We start from the raw sequence: 27,092 nt of genomic DNA, 5'->3' as shown, positions 1-27,092 counted from the left end.
CACATGCCCATATTTCTGACTTCAACTTGATGAAAACACTTTAGTTCCCAATTATCTGCAGCTTTGTTTGTTACTCTTGGCATGATATTCACTCCAAAGACAGTATGCTGAGCTTTATCCTGACATACTCCACTGATGTTTGTCCGTGAGCTAATCTATGACCAAGAAGTTTACTGAAGTAGAATAAATGGCCTCCGTTCTTCTACTACCATCTCCATCAACAATAACCTATAAATGTTTATTATCCCTGAAGTGAAATGCCCCTTATGGAGTTGGTTTCAATTCTGAATGTCATAAGATTAAATTTTAAAAGATTCTTTCAAAATGTGTGACAGCATTCCAGACATGAAATATATTTATTTTTTAAAGTAGCAGAGAAAACACAAATTAACAGAAAGTTGTTTTTTTTTCCAGAGATTTTGACTTTTCCCCTAGCTTTATTGAGATATAATTGACATATAACATTGTGTGAGGAATGTATATAACATGCTGACTTGATGCATTTGTATCATACATTACACGATTCCCAGGTGGTGCTAGTGGTAAAGAATTCGCCTGCCGATGCAGGAGACGTAAGAGACCAGGGTTCAATCACGGGGTTGGGAAGATCCCCTGGAGGAGGGCATGGCAACCAACTGCAGTATTCTTGCCTGGAGAATCCCAAGGACAGAGGAGCCTGGTGGTTTACAGTCCATAGGGTCGCACAGAGTTGGACACGACTGAAGTGACTTCACATGTATGCATCATATATTACAAAATGATTCGGTTCAGCTCAGTTCAGTTCAGTAGCTCAGTTGTGTCTGACTCTTTGCGACCCCGTGAATCGCAGCATGCCAGGCCTCCTGTCCATCACAAGCCACCATGGAGTTATCTAACACCTCCATTACCTCATAGAATTGCAGTATCTTTTTTGTGGTGAGAATATTTAAGATTTACTTTCTCAGCAACTTTCAAGTATATAATACAGTATTGTTAACTATAGTTATTATGCATTAGAGCCCCAGAATTTATTCATCTTATAACAAAAAGTTTTCACCGTTTAACCAACATCTCTTCATTCCCCCACTACCCAAGCCCTTGTAACCACCATCTACTTACTGAAAAAAAATAATAAAAAAACAAAAAACAGACATTTATAATACTCAAAGCCATAAACATTTAGGAGTATCCAGAAGACGTTTGAAAATACATATAAGCACTTTCCCCCCAAAGTAGTTTAGTCCAGTAGCTATTACAGTATCCATGGCAAAAGATTTATTTCTGATTTCTTATCCATCAAAGCTCAGTACTTAGACTAAAAAAAATTATGTGAAAAAGATAAAATAAAAAGATACACATCCAAATCTCAACAGTTTATAATTAAATTCAGTAGACAAAAAATTTACTGTCAATTTACTACAAAATTTTCTAAATGTTTGTGCTCAGTGTCTGTACTTACTGCAACTCAGTAGTTCTGCATGGATGGACACAGTTGTGAACCACACTTTGAGCAGCACTGGCTTAGAGGTCTTCATCAGCATATATTTCTAGAAATTCATTCCTAATTCCTATAGACATCTTTGTTTTGCAACAGGAATCATAAAACAAAAATGCAGATAAAAAATCAATGCTTCCCTCTTAAAAGTAGAAATCTTGTTTATATACACCTTGCTTTTATGCTATATTAGCTCTGTCAGATATTTTTTCTGGATCTCCAGGAGAAGAAAGTATAAGTAATGACAGAATGAAAAAAAAAAAAGTTCTAGGAGTTATACTGTATACTGAGTGTCACATGTAATATTTACACCCTTTTTTCTATCTATTCATTCTAAGCAAACTAGTGATCGGCATCCTGATAGTCAGTTGGCAACATTTCCTTTGGAGCCGGAGAGTTCTTTTTGCCCAGTTTCAGATGATAGACCATTAATTCTCTAAGGAATGCCAAAAACTATTATAGATTTCAAGACTAAGCCAATAGTGTTGACAATAAGTGTAAGATTATTATAGTGACTTATTCCGAAATTTGAGATAATCTGATTGTCTTATGACAATTAAAAGAGGCTGAAGTGACTTAACATCAGATCTCACTGTGGAGACCATGGATAAACCCCGATATTTTAACATTCGAGGTTATGCTTCTTCATTGAGGTGACTGTCACCTCCTTCCATTCCTAGTCATTGTAATGTCATGCAGCTTGCTTGCTCTAGACCCTTTCCCACAAGCCTTCTCTCACTTGGCAGCTGTCTCTCCATGTATAGAGAGGTGATATTTTGGAATCCTTCCCTTTTCTCTCATCCTCTGAATCAATTAGCATCTTCTTAATTAAAGTACCCCTTTCATTAGCTTATGATGAACTGTGTAGAGGAGTATAGGGCACTATGTATGAAAAGTCCTGTTAATGGCAATCTTATTAACATAGGCAAGACTCTATTCCAGTATTAGTCTCCCCCCTTCTGTCTCTATCACTATGTCCCTAATGTCCTAGCCCTCTAGCTCTCTCTCTTTTTATCTTTTTGGGATTCATTCTTACATGGAATTGTAGTTCATAACTTTTCCATATTACAGTCAACTTGAACTAAGAAAATGAGGCACAGAAAATAATGAAACAATTCAATTGCTGATATTTTTGTATACTAGGCTTCATGCAACTAGAATATAATGAGATGATCAAGCTGGAATTTTTTTCCATCTTACTTCTTACCTTATGCTACATAGTTTTTATTTTCTAACAACAAAGGAAAAATCAAAGTTGAAAAAGATGTACCATGTGTGGTGAAGAAAACACTCTTAGAAATAGTAATACTCCAATAGGAATAGTCATATATAATGATGCATTTGTTCATTTTAAAATATTTATTGAGCACTAACTATGTTCTAAGATGGGGATATAGTAGTAGTTAATAAAACAGATAAACATATTCTAGAGAACTGGTACAGAGGATACTATTAAATAATTCAGCAAAATATGCATAGCTTAATATACAACCTCAGGCCCAACATATTAAAAACAGAATGATTTTGCAGAATGTCATTAAAATTACTTGACTACTCAGTAAATTGGAGTGTTTCAGCTTGAAATATAAGAAAGTTATGGCATTTTAGAATATGCTAGCCAGCTTCTTATTGGAGGAAAGAGTATAATCTGACAATTCTGTACTTAATATTTTTAGTAATATATATTCTCTTTAATTCTCTCAATGTGCTTCTAAGCCTCTAGGACTGCAAATCAGAATAAGAACATGTCAGAATCTGAGCATGGCATAATCATAATCATTTTTAGATTAAATTTGTATGAATTTAAAGACTTATTCCTTAAAGTAAGTATTTATTAAGGAAGGCTTCTTTGTAAGTAAAATGCAACCACAAATTAAGATACAGTGGTTTTAATCATATATGAGGTTATTTCATAATGCTTATTAGATAATCGCTATACCATATATGATCAACAGAAGTGCAAGAACATTATGCAAGTGAGCACATTCCTTCTGATCAGATATGTATGTGAAGCAGGCAGATTTTTTTTTTTTTTTAAACCAGGGATTGTGTTCTTCTGGCCACCTGGGGAAATAAGCAGCCAGGAAAATCTGGCTTGGGCTGGAAGAAGACTAATGCACTAATATTTATTTATGAAAGCATCATATATTCTGCTCTTCCAGGAATTATTACTGTAAAGTTTTCACTGCAGAGTACATGAGGTGAAAATAGAAACTGGGTTGTTTTCATATCAGGAATTGCCACAACTTATCATTACATAAAGGTCAAAAACATTTTCTCTAATTTTAAAAACAAAAATTAAAACAAATTTCTTAGGATTTCACTCATTTTTGAGTGAAGATAGAGGCCTTTTAGCAGACAGTATGTTACATAAGCAAATTTCTTAATATGCTGAGAGAGGGTTTTGCTGAAGTTTTTTGAAGATTAAGCAAGACTCTAGATAGACATTAAGCTAACAGTCTTTTCTAGAAGGGAAAGGGCTTGGATAGTTTAACACATTTCATCTTCCAAATATTTTTGATGTGAAGATCCTTGGTGAGCTCACAGTTATCTGCAATAGAAAGCAAACACTTTCTTTTAAGCTATAGAATCAAATGGCCCATCAAATTAATTAATGAGGTTTTAATCTAGCAGGTAGAATGCTAATTAACATGTCAAGCAGGGACACAAAGTCTCCAGACAAGTTATTTTTAAGAATCTTTGCAAATGTATGTGTATGATGGTAAATGCATAGAACACTTTGAAGTAACAGAGGAACATTGGAAAGAACATGGTTGGCTCCCTTGAGAGAGGAGAAACGATAGCTGAGGAGCAAAGGATGCAGAAGGCAGATTTTTTTTTTAACATACTTTTTAAAATTGAGTTCTGTGCCATAAGCATATATTAACTCTTCATAAAAATGTTTTCCATTAATTTTTTTGGCAAGTACTGAAGCTCCCGTTTTTCTTATTTCCAACCACATAGGGCTCATGGTTGTTCATTCACGTTGGGGTTCTGTCTCAGTGTTTTTCAGATCACAAATCCACCCTAAAATCAAGGGACCTACGTTAAGTTGAAATAAAACTGTTTGTTTCAATCATGTTAAAAAATTATCTTTGCACAGGATGCACGAAAGGAAAGGAGACGGTAAAAGAAGGGCAGGAAAAGAAAGGGGGGGAAGGATTTGAGAAGAAAGGATAAGAGAAGAGAATATGGGGAAGATAAGCATTCTGTGTGTATGTGTGAGTATGTTTCTCAGTCACTCAGTCACCTTCGACTCTATGTGACCCCATGGACTGTAGCCCTCCAGGCTCCTCTGTCCATGGAATTCTCCTGCAAGAATACTGGAGTGGGTAGCCAATCCATTCTTCAGCAGATCTTCCCGACCCAGGGATCAAACCCAGGTCTCCCACGTTGCAGGCAGATTCTTTACAGCCAGATAAACATTCTATCACTGTCCGATTATATGAAATTACTCTGATCTGAAATCTTTTCTTCCTATCCTTCTCCCGCAAAGTCTGAACCTGGTTCAAGTCACTGTTGTTTCTCACCTGTTGATGACCACAGACATTTTTCTGTCTTCTCTGACTCCAGTGTCACTCGAACCTATCCTTCACCCTCTTGTTCCACTTTAAAACCCTTCAGAACCTCTCACCATCTACAGCTTCACCTGCTGCTTCCCTATTTGTTGAATGAGACAACACCACTATACCTAAAGAATTTCTCTCTCCTGAGATTATCCACTAGTTATGCCTTGCATTGTGCTAGAACCTAAAGGTGCTGGAATCTGTACCATGATATCATAATCATTGACTTCCTCTGGGTCAGGATGATCCCCCAGGGAAGAGCATTGCAACCCACTCTAGTATTCTTGCCTGGAGAATTCCATGAACAGAAGAGTCTGGTGGGCTACAGTCAATGAGATCGCAAAGAGTTGGACAAGACTGAGTAACTAACACTTTTACTTTTTCACATTTTTATTATGGAAATTTTCAAACATACTCAAAATACAGTGAATAATTCAGTGAATCTTAGGTGTCAACATGTGCTGATTTTATTTCGTGTGTCCTCCTAGTTAAACATGTTTAAAGCAAATCTCAATCATGGCAACATTTTTCCTATAAACATTTTGTTATGCTTATCTAATACATAGGCGTTTTGAACAGAGAAGCCATAATAATTATGACAATGAATGACATTTATCTGTGATACTGTAATCCATCTTAACATTTTTTAAATAATTATATGAGGAAGTCAAAATCCCAAAATCATTTTCAATATGTTTGAATAATTGGGGCATCATTCTACTATGTGAACATTTCTCCTGACAGTAACTGGCCAGTGTTCAGTGAAGATTTACAGTCTGCATTCTTTCAGAGGGTCAAGGACTGGGTGTTCAGGTCAGGTCTGAAGGGTATTAAAAGAACTCAGGAGAGGAAGTTTCAGACATCCTAGCTATGCCACTCAAATTAATGCTGATAATCTTCCTATTCTCGTATGCACTAAATTCCTATCTACATTTGTACAAAAAATATCATACTTTTTCCTTAAATTATCAAGGATAACCCCAGAGCAATAAAATTGTTCTGTTTCAGAACTATCATGCTTACCATGATGGTCACAATAAATCCTTTTCTAAATATTTGTAAATTGTTTCAAATGGCTCAGAACACTGAGTCAATATTAGTTCAATTTGGTAACTTAAAAAAAAAAAAGGAAAGTTAAAGTCAATAAATCTAATAATGGACAACATAATCCCCAGGACTAGCCTTAAGACACAGCAGTTTCACTTTCAGAGTTACCTGCGATTCCCTGGAGGAATATTTATAACTGTTATAGTTAGTTAGTTAGTGTTAGTTGCTCAGTCGTGTCTGACTCTTTGCAACTCCATGGACTGAAGCCTGCCAGGCTCCTCTGTCCATGGAATTCTCCAGGCAAGAATTCTGGAGTGCTAGCCATTCCGTTCTCTGGGGGATTGTCCCGACCCTGGGATAAAACTCAGTTCTCCTGTATTGCAGGAATATTCTTTACCAGATCTCTGAGCCACCTGGGAATCTCATATTTATAACTATCTCAATTAATATTAGCTAAAACAGTAGCTCAAATGGTAAAGAATCTGCCTGCAATGTGCGAGACCTCTGGGTCTGGAAGATCCCCTGGAGAATGTCATAGCAACCCACTCCAGTATTCGTGGCTGGAGAATTCCATGGACAGAGGAGCATGCGGTCCCAAAGAGTTGGAAATGACTGAGCGACTAACACTTTCAACATTAGCTAAAACCACTGAACAGGTGAAAGCTCTGTTGAGGCTCAAGCAACTATTTTTCTTATAGACAGGTAAAATAATGGATGATAGTAATGGAAATAAAAAAAAATAGTGAGTTTGTTTATATAGTTGACCCTTGAATGACATGGGTATGAATTAGTTTGTCCACTTATATACAGATTTTTTTTCAGTAAACATGTTGGAAATTTTTTTGGAGATTTCAACAAGTTGAAAAATATTCACAGATGAACTACACAGCCTAGAAATGTCAGAAAATCCAGAAAAAGGTAGATATGTCATTAATATAGAAAATATATGTAGATATGCATATAGCATACAAAATACAGGTTAATTAACTATTTATATGATTGGAAAGACTTCTGATCAGTAGTGAGCTATTTATAGATTTTTTTTTTTTTTTCCAATTTATTTTACTTGGAAGCTAATTACTTTACAATATTGTGGTGGTTTTTGCCATACATTCACATGTACATGTGTTCCCCATCCTGACCCTCACTCCCACCTCCCTCCCCATCCCATCCCATCCCTCTAGGTCATCCCAGTGCACCAGCCCTGAGCACCCTGTCTCATGCGTTGAACCTGGACTGGCAATCTATTTCACATATGATAATATACATGTTTCAATGATATTCTCTCAAATCATCCCACCCTCGCCTTCTCCCAAAGAGTTCAAAAGTCTGTTCTTTACATCTGTGTCTCTTTTACTGTCTCGTATATAGGGTCATCATTACCATCTTTCTAAATTCCATATATATGCATTAATTACTGTATTGGTGCTTTTCTTTCTGACTTACTTCACTATGAATAACAGGCTCCAGTTTCATCCACCTCATTAGAACTTATTCAAATGCATTCTTTTTAATAGCCGAGCAATATTCAATTGTGTATATGTACCACAGCTTTCTTATCCATTTGTCTGCTGATGGACATCTAAGTTGCTTCCATGTCCTGGCTATTATAAACAGTGCTGTGATGAACATTGGGGTACACATGTCTCTTTCAATTCTGGTTTCCTCGGTGTGTATGCCCAGCATGGGATTGCTAGGTCGTTTGCAGTTCTATTTCCAGTTTTTTAATAGAAATATCAATAACCTCAGATATGCAGATGACACCACCCTTATGGCAGAAAGTAAAGAGGAAATAAAAAGCCTCTTGATGAAAGTGAAAGAGGAGAGTGAAAAAGTTGGCTTAAAGCCTAACATTCAGAAAACTAAGATCATGGCATCTGGTCCCATCACCTCATGGGAAATAGATGGGGAGACAGTGGAAACAGTGTCAGACTTTTTTTTTTTGGGCTCCATGGTGACTGCAGCCATGAAATTAAAAGACACTTACTCCTTGGAAGGAAAGTTATGACCAACCTAGATAGCATATTAAAAAGCAGAGGCATTACTTTGTCAACAAAGGTGCGTCAGGTCAAGGCTATGGTTTTTCCAGTGATCATGTATGGAGGTGAGAGTTGGACTGTGAAGAAATCTGAGCACCGAAGAATTGATGCTTTTGAACTGTGGTGTTGGAGAAGACTCTTGAGAGTCCCTTGGGCTGCAAGGAGATCCAACCAGTCCATCCTAAAGGAGATCAGTCCTGGGTGTTCATTGGAAGGACTGATGCTGAAGCTGAAACTCCAGTACTTTGGCCACGTCATGTGAAGAGTTGACTCATTGGAAAAGACCTTGATGCTGGGAGGGATTGGGGGTAGGAGGAGAAGGGGACAACAGAGGATTAGATGGCTGGGTGGCATCACCGACTCGATGGGCATGAGTTTGAGTAAACTCCAGGAGTTGGTGATGGACAGGGAGGCCTGGCGTGCTGTGATTCATGGGGTCTCAGAGTTGGACACGACAGAGCGACTGAACTAAACTGAACTGAAGGAATCTCCACACTGTTCTCCATAGTGACTGTACTAGTTTGCATTCCCACCAGCAGCGTAAGAGGGTTCCCTTTTCTCCACACCCTCTCCAGCATTAATTGTTTGTAGACTTTTTGATAGCAGCCATTCTGACCAGCATGAGATGGTACCTCATTGTGGTTTTGATTTGCATTTCTCTAATAATGAGTGATGTTGAGCATCTTTTCATGTGTTTATTAGCCATCTGTATGTCTTCTTTGGAGAAATGTCTGTTTAGTTCTTTGGCCCATTTTTTGATTGGGTCACTTATTTTTCTGGAATTGAGCTGCAGGTGTTGCTTGTATATTTTTGAGATTAATTATTTGTCAGTTGCTTCATTTGCTATTATCTTTTCCCATTCTGAAGGCTGTCTTTTCACCTTGCTTATAGTTTCCTTCATTGTGCAGAAACATCTAAGTTTAATTAGGTCCCATTTGTTTGTTTGTTTGTTTGTTTGCTTTTATTTCCATTACTCTGGGAGGTGTGTCATAGAGGGTCCTGCTATGATTTATGTCATAGAGTGTTTTGCCTATGTTTTCCTCTAGGAGTTTTATAATTTCTGGTCTTACATTTAGATCTTTAATCCATTTTGAGCTTATTTTTGTGTATGGTGCTAGAAAGTGTTCTAGTTTCATTCTTTTACAAGTGGTTGACCAGTTTTCCCAGCACCACTTGTTAAAGAGATTGTCTTTTCTCCATTGTTTATTCTTGCCTCCTTTGTTAAAAATAATGTGTCCATAGGTGCATGGATTTATCTCTGGGCTTTCTACTTTGTTCCATTGATCTGTTTCTGTCTTTATGTCAGTACCATACTGTCTTGATGACTGTTGCTTTGTAGTATAGCCTGAAGTCAGGCAGGTTGATTCCTCCAGTTCCATTCTTCTTTCTCAAGATTGTTTTGGCTATTCGAGGTTTTTTGTGTTTCCATACAAATTGTGAAATTATTTGTTCTAGTTTTCTGAAAAATACAATTGGTAGCTTGATAGGGGTTGCATTGAATCTATAGATTGCTTTGTGAAGTAAACTCATTTTCACTATATTGATTCTTCTGATCCATGAACATGGTATATTTCTCCATCTATTTGTGTCCTCTTTGATTTCTTTCATCAGTGTTTTATAGTTTTCTATGTATAGGTCTTTTGTTTCTTTAGGTAGATATACTCCTAAGTATTTTATTCTTTTTGTTGCAATGTTGAACAGAGTTGTTTCCTTAATTTCTCTTTCTGTTTTTTCATTGTTAGTGTATAGGAATGCAAGGGATTTCTGTGTGTTAATTTTATATCCTGCAACTTTACTATATTCACTCATTAGCTCTAGTAGTTTTCTGGTAGAGTCTTTAGGGTTTTCTATGTACAGAATCGTGTCATCTGCAAACAGTGAGAGTTTTACTTCTTCTTTTCCAATCTGGATTCCTTTTCTTTCTTTTTCTTGTCTGATTGTTGTGGTTAAAACTTCCAAAACTATGTTGAATAGTAGTGGTGAGAGTGGGCATCCTTGTCTTGTTCCTGACTTTAGGGGAAATGCTTTCAATTTTTCACCATTGAGGATAATGTTTGCTGTTACTTTATCATATATAGCTTTTATTATGTTGAGGTATGTTCCTTCTATGCTTGCTTTCTGGAGGGTTTTTATCATAAATGGATATTGAATTTTGTCAAAGGCTTTCTCTGCCTCTATTGAGATAATCATATGGTTTTTAATCTTTCTTTCAATTTGTTAATGTGGTGTATCACATTGATTGATTTGCAAATATTGAAGAAGCCTTGCATACCTGAGATAAAGCCCACTTGGTCATGATATATGATCTTTTTAATATGTTGTTGGATTCTGTTTGCTAGAATTTTGTTAAGGATTTTTGCATCTATGTTCATCGGTGATATTGGCCTGTAGTTTTCTTTTTTTCCTGTGGCATCTTTTTCTGGTTTTGGTATTAGGATGATGGTGGCCTCATAGAATGAGTTTGGAAGTTTACCTTCCTCTGCAATTTTCTGGAAGAGTTTGAGTAGGATAGGTGTTAGCTCTTCTCTAAATTTTTGGTAGAATTCAGCTGTGAAGCCATCTGGTCCTGGGATTTTGTTTATTGGAAGATATCTGATTACAGTTTCTATTTCTGTGCTTTTGATGGGTCTGTTAAGATTTTCTATTTCTTCCTGGTTCAGTTTTGGAAAGTTACACTTTTCTAAGAATTTGTCAATTTCTTCCAAATTCTCCATTTTATTGGCATACAGTTGATAGTATGGCATGTAGTTGATACTACTACTGATAGTAGTATCATGATCCTTTGTATTTCTGTGTTGTCTATTGTGATTTCTCCATTTTCAATTCTAATTTTGTTGATTTGATTCTCCCCCTCCCCCCGCCCTTTTTTTTTTTTTTTTTTTTTGATGACTCTGGTTAATGGTTTGTCTATTTTATTTATCTTCTCAAAACCAGCTTTTAGCTTTGTTGATTTTGGCTATGGTCTCCTTTGTTTCTTTTGCATTTATTTCTGCCCAAATTTTTATGATTTCTTAACTTCTACTAACCCTGGAGTGCTTCGTTTCCTCCTTTTTTAGTTGCTTTAGGTGTAGAGTTAGGTTATTTATTTGATTTCTCTCCTGTTTCCTGAGGTAGGCTTGTATTGCTATGAACCTTCACCTTAGCACTGCTCTTATTGAATCCCATAGGTTTTGGGTTGTTGTGTTTTCATTTTCATTCGTTTCTATGCATATTTTGATTTCTTTTTTTATTTCTTCTGTGATTTGTTGGTTATTCAGAAATGTGTTGTGTAGTCTCCATATGTTTGTATTTTCAATAGTTTTTCTTTTTTCCTGTAGTTGACATCTAATCTTACCACATTGTGATCAGAAAATATGCTTGAGATGATTTCCATTTTTTTTTAATTTGCCAAGGCTAGATTTATGGCCCAGGATGTGATCTATCCTGGAGAAGGTTACATGTGTACTTGAGAAAAAGGTGAAATTCATTGTTTTAGGGTGAAATGTCCTATAGATATCAATTAGGTCTAACTGGTCAATTGTATCATTTAAAGTTTGTGTTTCCTTGCTAATTTTCTGTTTAGTTGATCTATCCATAGGTGTGAGTGGGATATCAAAGTCTCCCACTATTATTGTGTTACTATTAATTTCTCCTTTCATACTTGTTAGCATTTGCCTTACATATTGCGGTGCTCCTATGTTGGGTGCATATATATTTATAATTGTTATATCTTCTTCTTGGATTGATCCTTTGATCATTATGTAGTGTCCTTTTTGTCTCTTTTCATGGGCTTTACTTCAAAGTCTATTTATCTGATATGAGTATTGCTACTCCTACTCTCTTTTGGTCTCCATTTGCATGAAATTATATTTTTCCAGTCCTTCACTTTCAGTCTGTATGTGTCCCTAGGTTTGAGGTGGGTTTCTTGTAGACAGCATATATAGGGCTCTTGTTTTTGTATCCATTTAGCTAGTCTTTGTCTTTTGGTTGGGGCATTCAACCCATTTACATTTAAGGTAATCATCGATAAGTATGATCCCGTTGCCATATAGTTTGTTGTTTTGGGTTTAAGTTTATTGACCTTTTCTGTGTTTTCTGTCTAGAGAAGATCCTTTAGCATTTACTGAAGAGCTGGTTTGGTGGTGCTGAATTCTCTCAGCTTTTGCTTGTCCATAAGGCTTTTGAATTCTCCTTCATATTTGAATGAGATCCTTGCTGGGTACAGTAATCGGGGTTATAGATTTTTCTCTTTCATCACTTTAAGTATGTCCTGCCATTCCCTTCTGGCTTGAAACATTTCTATTGAAAGATCAGCTGTTATCCTTATGGAGATCCCCTTGTGAGTTATTTGTTTTTTTTTTTTTTTTTCCTTGCTGCTTTTAATATTTGTTCTTTGCTTTTGATCTTTGTTAATTTGATTAATATGTGTCTTGAGATGTTTCACCTTGGGTTTATCCTATTTGGGACTCTGGGTTTCTTAGATTTGGGTGGCTATTTCCTTCCCCATTTTAGGGAAGTTTTCAACTATTATCTCCTCAAGTATTTTCTCATGGACTTTCTTTTTGTCTTATTCTTCTGGGACTTCTATGATGCAAATGTTTGGGCATTTAACATTGTCCCGGAGGTCTCTGAGGTTGTCCTCGTTTATTTTGATTCTTTTTTCTTTTTTCCTCTCTGCTTCATTTATTTCCACCATTTTATCTTCCACCTCACTTAACCTATCTTCTGCCTCAGTTATTCTACAGTTACTCTGTTGGTTCCCTCCAGAGTGCTTTTGATCTCAGTTATTGGATTATTCATTATTGATTGACTTTTTTTTTAAATTTCTTCTAGGTCCTTGTTAAACTTTCTTGCATCTTCTCAATCCTTGTCTCCAGATTATCTGTAACTCCATTTTGTTTTCAAGATTTTGGATCATTTTTACTATCATTATTCTGATTTCTTTTTCAGGTAGACTCCCTATCTCCTTCTCTTTGGTTTGGTTTGGTGGGCTTTTATTATATTTCTTTACTTGCTGAATATTTCTCTGCCTTTTCATCTTGTTTAGGTTACTGTGTTTGGGGTGGCCTTTCTGTATGCTGGAGGTTTGTGGTTCCTCTTTATTGTGGAGGTTCCTCCCTGTGGGTGGGGTTGGAGGAGTGGCTTGTCAAGGTTTCCTGGTTAGGGAAGCTTGTGTCAGTGTTCTGGCGGGTGGAGCTGGATCTCTTCTCTCTGGAGTGCAATGAAGTGTCCAGTAGTGAGTTTTGAGGTGTCTATGGGTTTGGTGTGACTTTTGGCCGCCTGTACTTTTGTGCTTTGGGTATGTTCCTGCATTGTTGGAGAATTAGCTTGGTATGTCTTGCTCTGAAACTTATTGGTTCTTGGGTGGAGCTTGGTTTCAGTGTAGGTATGGAGGCTTTTGGGTGAGCTTTTGTCGATTAATGTTCCCTGGAGTCAGGAGTTTTCTGGTGTTCTCAAGTTTTCGATTTAAGCCTCCTGCCTCTGGCTTTCATCTTATTCTTACAGTAGCCTCAAGACTTCTCCATCCATACAGCACTGATGATAAAACATCTGGGCTAAAGGCGAAAAGATTCTCCACAGTGGGGGACACTCAGAGAGGTTCACAGAGTTACATGGAGAAGAGAAGAGGGAGGAAGAAGATAGAGGTGACCAGGAGGGGAAGAGAGGGAATCAAAAGGGGAGAGGGCAATCTAGCCAGTAATCTCTTTCCTATGTGCTCACCACAGCCTGGAATACTCAGAGAGGTTCACAGAGTTCCATAGAGAAGAGAAGAGGGAGGAAGGAGATAGAGGTGATCAGGAGAATAGGAGGGGGAGTCAAAAGGAGAGAGACCAATTTAGCCTGTGATCAGTTACCTAAGTATTCTCCACAGCCCGGAACACTCAAAGAGATTCACAGAGTTAAGTAGAGAAGAGAAGGGGGAGGGAGGAGATAGAGGTGACCTGGGGGAGAAAAAGGAGAGTCAGAGGAGAGAGAGCAATCAAGCCAGTAATCACACTGCTAAGTAAAAATGGGTACTGAGGATTGGATTCTTAAAGGTACATAATTGATAACAAATGCCAAAAAACAAAGATTAAAAATCTAGAGTAGAAGTTAGACTCTCAAAAATACAATATTAAGAAAAAAAGCAAAATCGCAAAAGTTATAAAAAATATATGTGAAATTTGCTTTAAATATAGGGTCTTTTTTTTTTTTTTTTTTTTTTTTGGCAAGGTAATAGTAGGTTTTAAAAATGAAAATATTTCATGTTGTCTCAGGGCTGGTGCACTGGGAAGACCCAGAGGGATGGAATGGAAAGGGAGGCGGGAGGGGTGATTGGGATGGGGAACACATGTAAATCCATGGCTGATTCATGTCAGTGTATGACAGAAACCACTACAATATTGTAAAATAATTAGCCTCTAACTAATAAAAATAAATGGAAAAAAATGGAAATTAAAGAAGTAATAAAGAACTTAAAATTTAAAAAATTAAAAAGTGATAATAGTAAAATATATCTAGGAATTTCTCTGGAGCTGTTGGGGGCAGTGTGGGGTCAGTTCAGTTTTAGATAGTTATTTGTTCCGGCTTGTACTTCTTCTCAAGGTCTATAGATCCCTTCCAATATAGCCAATGCTAACTACATGATTTTAGAAGATTCCCTCTTCTTTGTTTATTTTGGCTTCCTCTGTTTGCAAGTCTCTTCAGTATCTAACTTCTGCCCTGACACAAGGGAGTGAAGATGGTCATTTATGTAGGCTCACTTGTTCAATTGTGCTGCAGGGAGGGAGAAACACTGCAAACATATATTACTGGCATGTGTGGGGAGTGCTCACAGTGTCTCAGCCACACTGGGTTTGCCCCACTCACGGCGTGTGTGCTTTTCCGGTCTACACTGCTCAGGCTCCAGGTTGCTCTGCAGGGGAGCTGTCTAAAGCAGGCCCTGGGTTGCGTGCACTTCCCAGGTCGAAGCCATTCAGGTTCAGGTTCAGTTTCTCAGGTACTCCACAAAGGCACAGACTCGGTTGGGCCTGCGTTTTGTGCCCCCCAGGTCCAAGAAGTTCAGGCACCCAGCTGCTTGGTGAGTGCACTCTCCCTGGGTGCAGTGCGTCTTATCACCTCTGCCCTTCCAGCCGCGTGGCTTCCTGGGTGTGCAGCGGGCTCACCATCTCAGGTGTGCCCTGTGTCTCCTCTGGGGAGCTGATCTCTGGCTGCGACCCTCCTGGTGGATGTCAACTGTCCAGCATCCCAGGAAGACTTGGTTAGCAACTGGGAGCCTGCTTGCAGTGTGATAGAGGATGCCATCTCTGGGGCCGAGTTTGCCCCTTGCCTTCCAGCTCTGTCTGTCGCCCACCTGCCTCCCTGCCTCCAGCAGGGGGTGGGCTGGTTCACTGCCGGCTAGCTCTCCTCTGGTATTCTCTCAGTCCTTTGTTCTGTGAGCTGGCCAGCAGCGCCTTCGGTTAGAGTTTTCCTGGGAAAGTGCTCTCTTGCTCTCTTTCCTCTTTTTTTTTTTCCCCTCTCTCTGGCTATCCCACTGTTTGGGTTGCTATATCACCTTAGCTCCCTCAGATTGCCTTCAGGCCCAGTCCTTACCCCTAAGCAATGCAGCCCGCGCCTCCCTGTTCAGCCCCCGCTTGCTGGTGGCAGACATGAGCGTCTGGGCTACTTCTTCACTGGGAGTTGCAGTTATGTGCGTAATCTGTGGGCTTTATTTATTTATTTATTTATTCTTCCTGGTTATGTTGCCCTCTGAGATTCCAAAACTCCACAGACGCACTGGTGAGAGGATTTCCTGGTGTTTGGAAACTTCTCCTCTTTTATGATTCCCTCCCCAGGATGGGTCTCCATCCCTAACTCTTTTGTCTCTCTTTTTATCTTTTATATTTTGTTCTACCTCCTTTTGAAGACAATGGGCTGCCTGTCTGGTTGCCTTGTGTCCTTCGCCAGTGTTCAGAAGTTGTTTTGTGGTATTTGCTCAGCATTCACATGATTTTTGATGAATTTGTGGTGTAGAAAATGGTCTCCCCATCCTATTCCTCCATCATCCTAGGACTGCCCTCTGTAGTTAAGTTTTCAGGGAGTCAAGAGTTTTGGGTAGATTTTCAACTGTGTGGAGAGTTGGAGGATGGGGGATTAGTGCCCCTAATCCCTGTGTTGTTCAGGGATTGACTGTATATATGAAAGACTGTATATAGGGAAGCCTGGCATGCTGCAGTCCATGGGGTTGCAAAGTTGGACATGACTGAACAACAACAACAATGAAAGACTGGGTACATGTAGGAAGAAAATGTATGTTAATAGTCCAACTAAATTCAGCCATCAAAAAAAAATTTTGTATAGAGTTTCCCAGTGTTTCAAATCTGCTGATTTGTCTGGTTACTCAGATTCTCTTTAGAAAATCTTTTTTTAAAATGTGATAATGATGACAATTCAGTTCAGTTTATTTCAGTCGCTCAGTTGTGTCTGACTCTTTGCGACCCCATGGACTGCAGTACGACAGGCCTCCTTGTCCATCACCAACTCTCAGAGTTTACTCAAATTCGTGTCTGTTGAGTCAGTGATGCTGCCAATTAACCCTTGTTATAAAAGCAGAAGCTAAAATAATATCATTGTACTATGCCAATAGCCCCTAAAGAAAATAAAAACTAATTTCTCTTTGTTTTGTTTTTACTATGCATATGTCAATATCATTAGCCATGTAAGTATTCTGCTTGGTTAGTCATCAATAGATGCTAATCATTTTTCACTTCAGTGATAACGTTTTATATGTATATATAAATGTATATGCAAGTTTCTATGAGAAGAGAGGCAATAATTAAATATTTTAAGCTGCTTACACTTTAGAAGAAATATTAATGAACTATGCCTATGGTGATAATTTTGACTGTTTATACATAATTTTCAAATTTGTTATTTTTGAAAGTCTAGCTTTGAGAGATTCAATCTGCTGAGTTAAGCCACCAGCCTTTGCAAGCTTATGTATAATAAGAGAGACAATGTGAAAGAATGACCACTGGATTAGGGAAATCTTTCATAACTATTACTACTGCTACTGTAAAGCTAGCTTTTTTGGTTGTATTTTGTATTTCCAAATGACAATTTAACTCATTTCATTTGGTTTCACGATTAGTTAGGAAAAGCATATTTTCACCCATTGTTCTCCAAACTTGAGAGGAATTACAAAATATGTAACGTTTCTGGGCTACTGTCAATGTCACACACCTTGATCAGACTTGTGCTTCCTTGAATATATATACAGGCAAAGTTCCATCCAGCTATATGCTTACATTTTATGTAAGTTGTACCTTAATGATAATATTTTTTTAAAATATGGTCAAAGTGATTAATTGGGTGAACTAAAGTGGTTTTCAAGGCAAAGAGATAGAGGGAAACAATAGAATGGGAAAGACTTGAGATCTCTTCAAGAAAACTGGAGATAACAAGGGAACATTTCATGCAAAGATGGGCTCAATAAAGGGCAGAAATGGCAAGGACATAACAGAAGCAGAAGATATTAGGAAGAGGTAGCAAGAATACACAGAAAAACTACACAAAAAAGGTTTTAATGACATGCTGCTGCTGCTGCTAATGACCTAGATAACCACAATGGTGTGGTCACTCACCAAGAGCCAGACATCCCAAAACGTAAAGTCAAAAGGGCCTTAGGAAGCATCACTATGTACTAGTGAAGCTAGTGAATGTGATGGAATTCTAGTTAAGCTATTTCAAATCCTAAAAGATGATGCTGTGAAAGCGCTGCACTCAATATACCAGCAAATTTGGAAAACTCAGCAGTGGCCACAGGACTAGCAAAGGTCAGTTCCCATTCCAATCCCAAAGAAATGCAATGCCAAAGAATGTTCAAGCTACATTACAATTTCACTCATTTCACATGCTACCAAGGTAATGCTCAAAATCCTTCAAGCTAACCCTCAACAGTATGTGAACTGAGAACTTCCAGATGTACAAGTTTTGGATTTAGAAAAGGCAGAGGAACAAGAGATCATATTGCCAGTATCCACTGTATCATAGAAAAAGCAAGGGAATTCCCTCAAAAAATCATCTATTTCTCCTTCATAGACTAAGCTAAAGCCTTTGATGTTGTGGATCACAACAAACTATGGAAAATTCTTAAAGAGATGGCAATACCAGACTACCTTATCTGTCTCCTAAGAAACCTGTATGCATATTTGGAATGCTGGGCTGGATGAAGCAAAAGCTGGAATTAAGATTACCGGGAGAAATATCAACAACCTCAGATATGCAAATAATACCACTCTAATGGCAGAAAGTAAAGAGGAACTCAAGTCTCTTGATGAGGGTGAAAGAGGAAAGTGAAAAAGTTGACTTAAAACTCAACATTCACAACACTAAGATCAGGGCATCCAGTCCCATCACTTCCTGGCAAATAGATGGGGGGAAAGTGGAAGCAGTGACAAATTTTATTTTCTTGGGCTCCAAAATCACTGCAGACAGTGACAGCAGCCATGAAAATAAAAGACACCTGCTCCTTGGAAGGAAAGTTATGATACCTAGACAGTGTATTAAAAAACAGAGAACTCATTTTGCCAACAAAGGTCCATCTGGTCAAAGCTATGGTTTTTCCAGTAGTTAGGTATGACTGTGACATAAATAAGGCTGAGCACCAAAGAACTGATGCTTTCAAACTGTGGTGCTGGAGAAGATTCTTGAGTGTCCCTTGGACTTCAAGGACATCAAATAAGTCAATCCTAAATGAAATCAACCCTGAATATTCATTGGAAGGACTTATGCTAAAACTGAAGCTCCAATACTTTGGCCACCTGATGGCAGGAGCTGACTCATTGGAAAAGACCCTATGCTGGGAAAAAAATTGAAGGCAGAGACGGGGGCAGCAGAGGATGAGATGGTAAGATAGCATCATTGACTGAGTGGACTTGAATTTGAACAAACTCCAGGAGATATTGAATGACAGAGGAGCCTGACATGGTGCAGTCTATGGGCTAGCAAACAATTGGACGTGACTTAATGACTGAACAAAAGTTGGGTCACAGTATAATGAGATATCCACAGCTTTATAGTAGTGAGCTAAAGTGGAGAGTGTTGATGGACATTCAACATAGACTTGTCCTTATAAGACAAAGGATATTGAAAACTCAAGTCAATTCTCTAGTGACAATATATGCACCCAGTATTTACTACAGCAGGCTTCCCTGGTAGCTCAATGGTAAAGAGTCTGCCTGCCAATGCAGGAGATGAGAATTCAATCCCTGGGTCAGGAAGATCCCCTAGAGAAAGAAACGGCAACTGACTCCAGTTTTCTTGCCTAGGAAATCCCATGGAGAGAGCAGCTTGACGGGCTACAGTCCATGGGGTTAAGAATTGGACATGACTTAGTAACTAAACAACCACAATTTACCACAGCTCTCTATCTTGCAAAACAGTACCCGAGTAATTTGAGCATAGAGAAAGATTTCAGACAAATCACAGAAATAGTGGCTTTGGGTGACATAGGTTATGATGTATAGGTTATGATGCATAATCAAAGTGTATTCCAGCCACACATATGATATAGAAGAGTTGCATAAAAACATGTCTCCTATGGGCCATTGCTTACAGATCTCAGAGGCCTTTGGCACAGGAACTAATGTATTTTGACCTGAGTTAGTAATACTTGAATACAAAAAGGTACAAATTTTTAAAAATTACATCTCATTATTGCATTGCTTAGAGAGTATTAGTATTGTATTCAAACACAAAATGCCTCTCTCTCCCGAGAGAATGAAGGAAGAAGCTTGCTTTGGATTCTACAAGTAGCCTTAATCCAGATGATTTCTACACCTCTTGACTAGACAGTAAAAATTCATCTCATGGTAATATACATGTAGAATTACTTTTTGAGTCTTCATTGATATTTCATTAGGAATTTCTCATAGGCCAAAATATAATGCCTAGAAGTTATTGGGCTTCCTGAGCTTTTTTATTAATAATTCCAGATACCAACAATCAGAGGACAGAATAAAATTATGGTCTTTTTTATGGCCTACACATACTGTCAGTTTAATGTTGGTTAGTGTGATTTAGAACAATTTTAATGAAATAAATCAGGCTTCCTCACTGTTCTTTTGCTTATAATAACAAAAAGAAATGAAAGACATTTGTATTAGTTATTCCTTTATAGAACAGATGAGATGTTAGAATCCATAGAAATAGTTTTGTGCTAGAGAGGGAAAGCAGGGCAGGATGACAGTCACTTATGAGGCTACAAGCCACTGCCAGGGTCATAGTCACCTGTGACTTGATTTCAATTTCCTCTATGTGTGTTTATGTGTGTGCGTGTGTGTGTGTGCATATGCACATGCAAACACAATATAGTTTTGCCTCATTATGACCCTATCAGAAATTCTCTTTTGAGTTTCACTGAATTTTTACTGAAACATCCACACATTTCAAGGATATATCAACTAAAAGAGGATTAGATGACAACCCTGAGTTGAATTAAATATGAGTTGCATACAGTGTTGGCATCTGAATTGACTCTCTCAGGCATTTATCTTTTATGTATTATTGTGACTGTAACCTCTCTGCTTAGTTTTTCATTTTACATATGCTTATGGGAAGTTTAGAAAGAACCAGACCACTGCTTCTAACTTAGAACCTCAGAATGATAAAACTATAATATGCAATGTTATTAGAAATATTATTTTCTCCAAGGCAGAGAAAATATTATTAGAATATTTGAAATATTATTTTCTCCAAGGCAAAGAAAATCTGTATGGCACAGACTCAAAAGCTGCATTTCCTTGGCTTTTGTCTTAAAGTAGAACTGACAGCTATGAGTTAAGGAAATAATTACAAGAAAGGATGCAGAGGAGTAAACCAAGGGAGAAGAGACATGTAATACCTATGAGTTACTACTTTGTATGGTCAGCATTTTTATTTGTAGAGATAATCTGACTATGTATTATCTGTACATAAATAAATATGGTCACAGTACATGTAAAATATTTATAAATTACTTGTCAAGTGCAAGTACTTATTTATATTTGATGTTTATTGCTCTTATCACTACACAATCGAGGCACTTTAAGGAAATTAAAGGCACAAGTTAGTTTTACCTATATCTGTAATAAATTTAGCTTCATAAAAGTAATTAATCCTACATCTGAAGTATAATTTTGGTAGATTGACTTCCTTTCTAAATAATGAATAAAGGTAAGCAGTGAAATATTGTTTACAAGCATCCAAGTTAAGATGGTGGATTACAATTGAATCATGTAATTTCCCTCCCATAAAATTTAGCAAAATGAGTGGAAAAAAGAAAAGGCTAATAAAAGTCAATCAGAAATGTTCACCAAAAGTCACTAAACAAGAACAATGGAAAACATAATGCATTTTAATAAACTAATCCAAAGAAAGAAATAAATGCTTCTGGAGAAGAAGGAAGAAGTGAACAAAAACATGCTTTCAACAATGCCATCAGTTTCAGAAAAAGCTTGTCAATGTTCCCTAATATGGTATGAATGGTATAAGGAAAATTCAATTGTTGTCTTTTTCTTCTGCTTGAACATTAGTGGAAAGTCTCCAGGGGAAAAGTGGGTGAAGTCTGGAAAAATGAACAACGAAATACCTCTGATAGAAGTAAAGGCTCCAGGGTTTCATAGGGACATTCTACTTGACAGGGTGTCCCACTGGGTAGAGTGACCCTGGACTAGGGCAAAGGGCAGAGGGCAGAGGGCAGGGGAGAGAGTACAGTCCTGAGTTCTAAGAAGGATGGCATACCACTTTATCTGAGCTGTCTGGCAAGCATGAAACTTCCATTCCTCCCAGCTCTCTGGCTACAGAAAACCAGCTAGAACTCACCCTATAGACTCTAGCTTGTAAGTACGAACAAATGGATCCAAAAAATGCAGTGTCGAGTCAGCCGCTTTAATTTTTAAAGGAAAGTAAAAATGTGAACCCAACCACTCACATAGAAGCAAGATGAAAGATTCCGTCTTAAAGGAAAATAAGAATATATTGCTTAAAATCAGAAGAAAATCCCTCACTGTTGCTGTTTGTAAAACAGCTCAGTAAGGACACAAATTCAGTAGGTCAGGCACTTACAGACAAGTCTTCTTTTCAGCTCTAAGAACTGCCGTCTCACTAAAGGAGCTAAGTGTACACATGGACCAACTCAGCTCCAGTCCTCTGCACATTTCTATGCTGAATCACCACCCACCTCTGTATTCTAATATCTTAATATAGTATCTCAGATCATAACAACCATATCCACCCAGAGGTCATGATCCCCTACCCTCAATATTGGTCTTGCATCTCCACAGGGCTGCTCATCGTTCAGCCTCTGCATTTTCTCTAATCTATCATCCCCTCTTGATCCAACCCCCTTCCCGATCCAGTGAAGGTTCCATGAACTATGATTCTCATTAGTTCCCTGGTGGCTCAGCAGTAAAGCATCTGCAATGCAGGAGACCTGAGTTTGATCCCTGGGTGGACAAGATCCCCTGGAGAAAGAAATGGCAACCCACTCCAGTACACTTGCCTGGAAAATCCCATGGATAGAGGAGCCTGGCAGGCCACAGTCCGTGGGGTCGCAAAAGAGTCAAGATACAACTTAGCGACTAAAACAACAAAAATATTATCTTCTGCATTAGAACATTCTCCTACTTTTATTTCTAGAGGTGAGTCTTCCCTAGAGTTTTATATCTGCCCTCTTTTATCCTCTCCAGGTTTTAGTCTCCTTCTGTAGCTGTCACAAAGGACTACAGATTTAAAACATCATAAATTTATGCTTTTACAACTCTGAGGAGGTTCAAAGTCCAAAATGAGCTTCATTGGGCTGAAGTCAAGTGGTCAGTAGGGCTGGTTTCTTCTGGGTTCTCCAAGAGGAGAATCAGTTTCCTCTCCTTTTCCAGTTTCTATGAGCCACCTGTGTTTCTTGTGGCCCCTCACTCTATGTACAAAGAGTAGCACTTCAGTCTCGGTGTCTCTCATCACACTGCCTCCTCCTCTGACTTTGGCCCCTCCTGAGTCTCCCTTAAAATGAGCATTACATTACAGCAAAGAGAACATTCCATCTGCCCACATAACCCAAATGGATCTTAATCTTAAATGTTCTTAATTCAATCACATCTACAAAGCCCTTTTTGCCTATAAACTAATAGTCCCAGGTTCCAGGAATTAAGAAGTAGACATATTGGGGGTGAGAAGGGGCATTATTCAACCTACTGTACTATACATTGTTTTTGAGGTTTTAATTCCAAAATCTTTAGCTCTATCTCATCTACTAAGGATTCTATGGTTAGAACTATTCTACAAAGCAACAGACCTACCTATCCAATTCTACTGTATGAATATCCCGCCTATACCTCAAACTCTAAAATATTCAATCACCTATCTTTTTACATTTGATCTTAATTAAATTATTTTCTCCTTTTTTGTATATTTAAGCTTTTCCTTCAATCTGCATCAATTTCATTAGAACGTAGCCAGGGTTAAGGATCTCTCATCTCGCAATTGCCTACTTCCTTGAGTAAGTCTTCCTGATGCCCTCTGACTAGGTTAAATGTCTCTATCTCATACTTTAATAACACTTTAAGCCACTCCATATATATACTTAACTTGGTATAATTTTACACAGTTATAATTTTACATAAATTTATTGGTATAAGTATTTTATTCATCTGTTTCTTCCACTAGATGATAAGCTCCATGCAGTAATAAAGCATAAATGCTTTTATTTATTGTTGTTTTTGTTGTTGCTAAGTCTAGTCCACCTGTTCTTGACCCTATGAACTGTAGCCTGCCAGGCTCCTCTGTCCATGGGAAATACTTTTATGCAATACTGTATTTCACTAACTTTGCACAGATCCAGGGGCATAGAAAATGTTCAGCAAATATTTATTAAATGAATGAATGAATAAGTGCCTGCACTCTGCCAGGAACTGTGCCAGGTGTTTGAGGAAAAATAATAAGCCATACAAACACAAGCAAGTCCTACTAGTTTTCAAACCTCTTTTAAAAATTGTTTGGAGTTGATAATTTTTAATTATCAGGGAGGTTATTATAATACTTCAGTCTCTAAGAAACTAGTGCATAAACAAGATTAGTACCTTTTTTTTTTTTCTGTTCAGTTTTATTGCTCAAGAATGCAAATGTAAAGTTTCTCTTCCAAGGACATGTAAATGTGGCCTTAGATTGAGTAAGACAGTCTTTGTTCCTGGACAAATACTTCTATATTTTGAGGAGAAAAGGGCATCAAAAACAATGCCTTTATAATAAATGTTGCATTTTATGGAATCCTTAACTTTTATTCTTCAATGTTTCCCAGAGCTGAAGTTGTCATTAGCAATAGTCCAGCCATTTTTTGATGATCACCTGACTTGTGATAGGGAGCCAGGAAGAAAAAAGTCCTCTTCAATGATCAGTCCACCTTCTGGCAACCCTACAGATGTGGCACAAGGTCCTGTAATTTAATTATGTAAATAACACAAATAGGAAGAAAGACCTCTGTCCCAACCTGAATGTCTTCAATTCAAATAATCTTCATGATCATTCAAAACTAGAAAGCTCCAGAACACAGTCACTATCTTTAATAAGAACACTTGCTGATACCTTTGATTTCCTGTCTCCATTTAGCCTTGTGAATAATTAAAAAATACAAGCTGAAAAATTCATTTATCATATTTTTCTTGAAAATCAGAAAGCAATAGTTAAATTAGTTTAGCAGTGAAGATGGGAAAGAGAACACAGACATCAAAAACTTACAGAGAAAGTTAGAAAAGACACATTTCTGAAGTCAAGATTCCTTGTTATAAAAATGTCTTACATTGCAAACAAGGGTTGTTTCTAATAATAAATCTGTCAGTGGCAGACATTGGCAAATCTACTTCTACAACAATTTGCAAAACCCTTATTTGCTTATTTTATGCATGACAATTCTTTGAGTAAAAATGAGTCTAATCTATAGATCTACAGATCTATAGTATGTTTGTGTTTTGAAGTGCTTCCTCATCATCATCTGTAATGTCTTAGGTCCAGTACATTATCTTGATCAGATGGTGGCAAGTATTAATAACATATAATCATTACATTTGAAAATATCTATGTTCTCTGAATGGGGCCTTGTCAACAACTGAGAGAAAGTTTAGCAGCTGATAGAACCTAGATAGCTATGGGATCTTCCTGTCTACAAGGGGTACTAATCTTCAGCTTTCAAGATGGTATACTTTGGGACCTCTTAATGGTTTCACTACCACTTAGTATCTGAAGAACATAGTCAAGATTTGCTTATTGGAAATGTGGCATTGCTGAACTTTGACTGTAATGTAGGGTTTACTGCCTTCTTCCTGTCAGCTAGGCTAATTAAGAATTCAACAAATGGCTATTCTATCCTTGTTACAAGTCTAGCCAAACTGTCTCCATTCTCTTTTTAGGCAGTAAGATATCATTCTAAGGCCTGCCGCAGACTCCCATTGATAAATCCTGTTCTTTGAACTGGAGAAACTTACAAGGCACAGGGGCACCTTTTGTTTTCAATTTCTAACTCAAATGAACATGTGAAGGTGTTTGACTAAAGATAATCAGGTTATACCTTTTCTTTCTGGTTTTTCAAATTAGAATTAATAAATGATGTCTTTACTTGATTAAATCTTAAAACCAATTAATAGAAAATAGTTCCTGTGAAATTAGTCTGGTTCCATAATTTGAAAGAAACTTGTACCTGTGATAGCACAATTCAATATTTATGAAGATTTTTTTTTTCCATGACTAAAGAGATACCTGTTAATGGGTTTCTAAAAATAAGGAGATTCAGTAATTATCACTTAAAAAACTCATTATCTGTTTCAGAATTTTACCAGTCAAGCTCTTTATCATTTCTAATTCAGAATTAGAGGAGGAGGGACAGAAACTGTGGTCACTTTTCATAAAAATGGCCCACTACTTCATGTGAGTTTTCTTCCCAAAGGTATGATGGAGTAAGGATGGAGGTTGTTTTTGCTTTTGCAAAACAAAAAGGCTTTCATTTAAATTACCTAAGCCAGGACCAAATTTTCTTCAACACTATTTTAGTCCATTCCCCTGCTGTCACCTCACTGTTTTACAAGTAATGATAAATGTGATAATGAGTAATGACATCTATTCATGGAAAATGTGAAAGGTCTGAAGTTACAGTACTTTTCATTAGGAAAATGTGTCTCTAGCAGCGGCAGGCACCTTGACTTAATCAGCCCAGCTCCAATACTCTAAAAGAAATAAATTTTCCTTAAATTTTATAGAGTCCCCACTTCTTCCTCCCTCTCCCCACCACTTCAGTCCTATTAACTACACAGGCTTTTTCATGATAGTTTAAGTGTAAAGAAATGTTTCAACTCTTATTTTATCCATTAAAATGCAAATGATGTAGGGCTTTCTGATTGTTTAATCCCCTGGGAGCTTTTGGATATGCAACATTGACTACATGTTTTCAAAGTGAATTCTTCTATATCCTTCATCTTCTCCCTTCCAATACGCGAAACACAATGAATGATTAGTGTGGAGCCAGGAAAGCAAGATGTACGTAGAGATTAAAAATGACTTTGCTTTCTTGGTCTCCATTTGAGACAAGCTGTATGATGCACAGAGGCCATTTTACAAACTTGAGGTGGCACATGTTATTTCTATAGCTCTTCTCTATCAGGATTTCAAAGGCATTTATATCTAAACTGACACTGGTACTATACTTGATCTCCAGCTAAGAAACTAGTACCTGTGTAATTAATGTAAGAAAAATGGTCCACCATTAAAGTCTGTTGGTTTTAGAAATATAAAATATAGTTTTATGAAAAAGAAGCCCTATATTACGGCAAGACAAAAACATAAACATAAAAAAAATTTTCTCTGCCCTTTGGCCTCCTCTCTGCCCCTATTTGCATTGTGTATCTGTGCGATGCATCAACCAACCTTCCCCTCAGCAGACATACCTGCTCAGCCATAAAGAGCAGCCTTCTCCTAGCATCGAGGCAATTCCTTAAAGATAACTTTCCTTCT

This window comes from Dama dama, chromosome 31 (genome assembly GCF_033118175.1).
Source record: "Dama dama isolate Ldn47 chromosome 31, ASM3311817v1, whole genome shotgun sequence".
NCBI lineage: Eukaryota > Metazoa > Chordata > Mammalia > Artiodactyla > Cervidae > Dama > Dama dama.
This window is presented reverse-complemented; position numbering follows the sequence as displayed.